Source organism: Nyctereutes procyonoides, unplaced genomic scaffold (genome assembly GCF_905146905.1).
Source record: "Nyctereutes procyonoides isolate TBG_1078 unplaced genomic scaffold, NYPRO_anot_genome, whole genome shotgun sequence".
In the NCBI taxonomy this organism is placed as follows: Eukaryota; Metazoa; Chordata; class Mammalia; order Carnivora; family Canidae; genus Nyctereutes; species Nyctereutes procyonoides.
In genome coordinates, this window is record NW_026575126.1 from 26,011,261 (window position 1) to 26,017,097 (window position 5,837).

General features: G+C 34.5%; 1 pseudogene; it reads left to right on the forward strand.

Moving 5' to 3' along the window:
* Window positions 1–1,609: 1,609 nt before the first annotated feature.
* On the forward strand, window positions 1,610–1,683 carry LOC129520378 (U4 spliceosomal RNA; annotated as a pseudogene).
* Window positions 1,684–5,837: the final 4,154 nt, after the last annotated feature.

A 5,837-nucleotide genomic window follows, 5' to 3' on the forward strand; every position in this document is an offset into this window, starting at 1 on the left:
CATATTTTAAGCATGTACAAACTTTGGACTGTCACAGAAAATCCTTTTTTTTTTTTTTTTTTTTTTTTACTTCTTAGACCTAAATACAGACAAAACCTCATGGGTCCAGCTCATCTTTTCAAGCCTGGCTGCAGTTCATAGTTTCCTGGCCAGCCATTCTTTGGTCTCAATCCAATCAGCTGTAAATGGTGGACGACAGAGATCACTTCTGAGTAAACAGGGCCACTTAGGTGGCAGATGTTCTGGATGAGGATGATTCTCTTAGAAGGGATATGTCATGATTGACACAGACAATACTCAAAGTGAGGTCCAGAGGCTGGAGATGGTCTGTGTCCTATTTGTTCGCCATCCAAAATGATAAGCACATTGAGGAAAACCATTTCAGACCTTAAAGCTATTTATTGAAGTCACTTGATGGCTATTGAACCAAATAATTTAAAAAATGGATTTGTGTTTTGTGTGTATATATATATATATATATATATATATATATATATATATATATATATTTAAGGTAATTCATTTCTATTATATTATTTAAAAATAATAGTTGGTGACAGATTGGGAGTGTGAAACTGATCTTTCACTAAACATAGTTTGAGTGGCACTGGATTAGAAGTCTCCTAGGCCCTGTTGTGGTGCCTCTCCAATTAATTTTAAGTAATAATGATCAAATTTTTATAGTTGAGTTATAATCTTCTGCCTATTAGTTTTCTCCTAAACAGAGCAAGGAGTATAATGTCAGTCACTCACCCTCCCAAGTTATTAAAAGTCACAAAACAATAGAGGAGAATGAATTTTGAAAAGTTGTAATAGGCCAATCAGAATTAAGTTATTATATTTTACTATTATTAAAGTATCTATATAAAATATATACCACAATTATATATACATATATATACATACACATGTGATATACATACATACTTTCCCATATGAAATATAAGACATGACAGTGTAGATTTTGTTTGTTTATGTTGTATGTATTGTTTATGTCGTATTTGCTAGTTTTTGCAAAAGACAATTAGGAGTCAACTTGATAAAGATTTGCTCAGGAAGCACTCTGTTCTTAACAATTTTACAATTTATAGGCACCTGGCTGGCTTAGTTGGTAGAGCATGCAACTCTTGATCTTGGGGTTGTGAGTTCAAGCCCTTTGTTGAGTGTAGGAATCTACTTAAAAATAAAATATTTTTTAAAATAATAATTTTACAATTTACTTGTGCGTAAAAGTTAAATGAAAATATGTAAGCAGTGGAAGTGTATTTAACTGTTTAAGCATAGTTCTAAGAACTGTGAGGAGGAAGCATGTATTTAGTAAACAAATAATACAAATGTTAAAGACAAGATATTCAAAAGAAGGGCAGAGGATTTCATGCAATGATGTTCAGAAAATTTATAGAACTGGTAGGATTTGTACAGTATATTGAAGAATGGATGAGATTTGAAAAGATGGAACGGACAGACTCAGTTATTCTAGATGGAACAAACTTTCAAGCAGAAGTATGGAGTCAAAATATCTACATGTATATGTGTGTGAATATGTGTGGGTTTTCTGATAGATAGATGATAGATAGATAGATAGATAGATAGATAGATAGATAGATAGAGCTTTGCACAGTGGCAGTATCATAGCCAATGAGGTTTATCCGAGGCACGATTATTGCTAGTAGATAGATAGATAGATAGATAGATAGATAGATAGATAGGATAAATATGAGAAAGTAAATGAAATTAAAAATAGAAAAAAAAATAAAATGAAAGACCTTGAAAATTAAATTGTAATATGCAATCTTAATTTTTTGTGGTTTTCCCATATGACATTAAATTATTAAAAGGATTCTTGAGGGACATCTGGGTAGGTCAATCAGTTAAGCGCTGGACTGTTTGATTTCACTCAGATTATAAACTCAGGGTCATGAGTCGGAACCCCAAGCCAGGCTCCATGCTGCTGAGTTCTCTCTCCCTCTCCCTGTGCCCCTCCATCCCCCTCTCTCTCAAAATTAATTAACTAGTTAATTAATTAATTTAATAAAAAGAAAATGGGGACTCTTTAAATAGAATTACTTTTACATATATATCATTTACTGTCACATGTTAAATGAAAATGTTACAAATGCAAAATAACAAATCATTTTCTCCAAATGAAACACAATACTTTAAATGATAATTTATTTTAAATCTCATAAATAATTCAAATAAGAAAAACACAATTGTTAAAATATTAGTATATATTCCTGTGGACATCTGGCATCTCAGTCTAATGTCAAGAACAAAACAAAACAAAAACTCAGTGGCAAGAGAATCACTTCCCCTAAAGAGCACCTCAGCAATTATTTTATTTTATTTTTAAGATTTTATTTATTTACTCATGAAAGACACAGAGATAGAGAGAGGCAGAGACACAGGCAGAGGGAGAAGCAGGCTCCATGCAGGGAGCCTGGTGCGGGAATCGATCCCGGGTCTCCAGGATCACGCCCTGGGCCGAAGGCAGGCATTAAACTGCTGAGCCACCCAGGGATCCCTGCAATTTTAATACTGTATGATAGAATCATAATAACTAAATTACAGAATATTACATAGCATTAAGTTAATTTGAACTCTTTTACACAGAGTGCCTCCTTTAAAAAAGCCCACCTCATTGAATGTCATTTTTTAAAGACATAAGAACTCTGATATTGTTAGAAATGTTATTTAGTGAGTTTTTGGTATTTCAGAATTCAACTATATGACACTAATTTAAAGTACCAAGGTACTGGTATTTTGTTTGTATAGTATAATTTTATTTTTTCATTCTGAATTCATTTTACACTGTTAGGATAAAACCACTAATTTAATTATTCTAGTAATATGAAAAGGATTAACCAAGAAAATGGTCTACAATTCTCAAATGGTCATAATAAGCCAACACATCATGGTGCTGCAAATTTTTACTACTAGAATAATCCTTCTCTGGTATCTTATAAATAAGACAATTTTGAAAGTGAGAGAGGTGACTGTATAAAAATCTCCAACTACAGAGGTGCCTGAGTGGCTCAGTCAGTTAAGCATCTGTTTTGGTTCAGGTCATGATCTCAGCATCCTGGGTTCAACCCCCCCACCCCACCCCACCCCACCCCCGGTCTAGCCCCTTGTTGAGCGCTCTATTGAGCCCTGTGACAGGCTCCCTGCTCAGTGGAGAGTCTACTTCTCCCTTCCCCTGTTTGTGCTCTCTCTCTGTCTCAAATAAATAAATAAATAAAATCTTTATAAAATCTCCAAGTACATACAGTTAAAGATGTTAAAATGGAATTGCTTAACAAGAGAAATAGAAACTAGAGCTCTATTTTCATTTTAAAAACTGTAATTCCAAAAAAAAAAAAACTGTAATTCCTGGAAAAAAAAAGGTAATAAAGATTCTTAAATCAAATAAGAAGTAGAATTATTTGAAGATGAAAGAATCAGAGGAAAATATGTAGAAACAGTTTATAACCTCCCCTGCATGGTTTTCCTGACCATGTAGATGTGGAAAGAGTTTATTGACAGTTAAAAAAATTACAACAAAATGGATTGAATGAAGCTTTGTCTCTTAAGATTACAAAGTCATAAAAACAAATAATATTTTGCTTTCAGTTTGTCTTAAAAATTTTCTTCCCTTTTTCTAGTACTTTATTTTAATAATGTTTTACTTTCATTAATTGAATCTATAAATAATTTGTTAAATTATGTTTAATATTTACACATTCTTAATTTACTTTTTCTGTGTTTTTTTGCATTTTGCTTTGTAATGTGCTCATAAATGTTAGTATTTGAAAGGCATGGAAGGTTAATTTTGATGTTTAAATTTTTAACGATGTGCAAACTATAGCAGCAGTCCTACCGTTTTATCTTACTATTAATTGCCTGTCCAACTGAAGCTCAATATTAACTAAGCCACACTGGTTGATTTCACCAGAGGACTCTCTTAAGGAAAATGTGGTGAGAAGATCATGGTTCTCAAGTGACTTTTTTTAGTCAGCTAGCTATCTTCTCTTCAACTTTTATTCTTTTCACTTATATCGCTTCCCTTCCATAAAGTCCTCTGCAAAGAAGCAATTAGACTTATTCCTACAATTAAAAAAGCATATTCTTATAATATATAACATAAAGAAAACGTCATATTTTTCTTTTAAAGATTAGATTTTGTCAAAGAAGAGTCAATATGCCTTGCCTTGCTGTCCACCACACATGGTGGACCACACTGGAGTCACCAGTCACTCCTTAGTGACTTTCAGGCTGACTTCCCACGTCCAAACGTTTTGTTAGCAAGACTTTGGTTATCAAATTTATGGCCTTTTCTAGAATTAATTTTGAATCAGCTTTTGGTTTTTGATATTAATCACTCTCAAAAATTATTCCTCTTGAGTTTCTTGGCTTCTCTTAAACAGTTTTCTGACTTCATCCTTCTTTTGTCCTGGAATGCAGAGATTCCCTGAGGAGCAGCTTTCTTTCCTTTTTTTTTTTTTTTTTTAATTTTTTTTTCTTTCTTTCCTTTTCCAACATTCTCTCCAATGTAGCTCTTAGCTCCCTGCTATGTTAATCTCTGTGAGGCTTTCCTCTAAACCATTATCTCTTTTTCCATGCTGCCTGCTGGACATCAGCCTGACATCCCAACCAGCACTTCAAATCTAACATGTCCATAAGCATCTCTCTCGCCCCTCCACGCACCTTCCCATTTCTTGGGTAGCTGTACCATAATCCCAGAAAACCAGGCTTGAATATTGACCTTGGGTCTGATTCCCCATCCTGCCCTCCTCACCACATGTCTTGAGCTTATGAATTGTGTGGATTTTGCCTCCATTATATTCCTAACATGTGTTCCTCCCACTGGATTCTCATTTTTGCCATTAATCTCTCATTTAACTTTGATCTAAAATATCAAAATAATTATATAACTTGACTCTTTAAATCTGCTTCCTTCTTGCAAAACATAATTCTGATCATGTTCAGAATCCTCCAATGATTTTTTAATGAGAATTCTGCTTTTTAAATATTTTATTTGTTTATTTGAGGGGGGGGGAGAGTATGAGCATGGGGAAAGGCAGAGGGAGATGGAGAAGCAGACTCCCCACTGAGCAGGAAGTCCAACACCTGTATCAGGGCAGAGCTTGATTCCAGGGCTTTGGGATGAGCCAAAGGCATAAACTTAACCAACTGAGCCACCCAGGCATTAAGAATAAGAATTCTTAATGAGAATTCTAATTTGCTTTCTTTTTCTCTTTTAATAACCTCCACTATTTGGCAAAACATATTTTCTAGCCTTATTTTTTTTATTCTGTTATCTTTTAAGATATACCTCTCATTCTCATCATTTCTCCCTTATAATATACTATAAGTTGCTTGAGATCTAGCGCTTTGGGTTATTTGTATTTGTGTCCCCTAGACCTTCACACCATACTTTAAGATCTCAATATGTTTTCATGGTGAATGAATAAAAGTATAAAGTAGCCTTTGGCCACCATTTCCTCATCCCAGAAAGTCTATCATTTCAAACAAGCATAGAATTCTCTTAAGATCAAAGCTAATAGGGATGCCTGGGTGGCTCAGCAGTTGAGCATCTGCCTTCAGCTCAGGGCGTGATCCTGGAGTCATGGGATCGAGTCCCACATGGGGTTCTCTGCATGGAGCCTGCTACTCCCTCTGCCTATGTCTCTGCCTCTCTCTGTGTGTGTCTCTCATGAATAAATAAGCAAAATCTTTAAAAAAAAAAAGATCAAAGCTAATAAAAAAGACTAGAGTGGTGGTTCAGCCCTGGATGCACACTGGAATTACTGAGATTTTGAGAAACACTAATGCTCCACCTCCAGAGGTTCGGATTT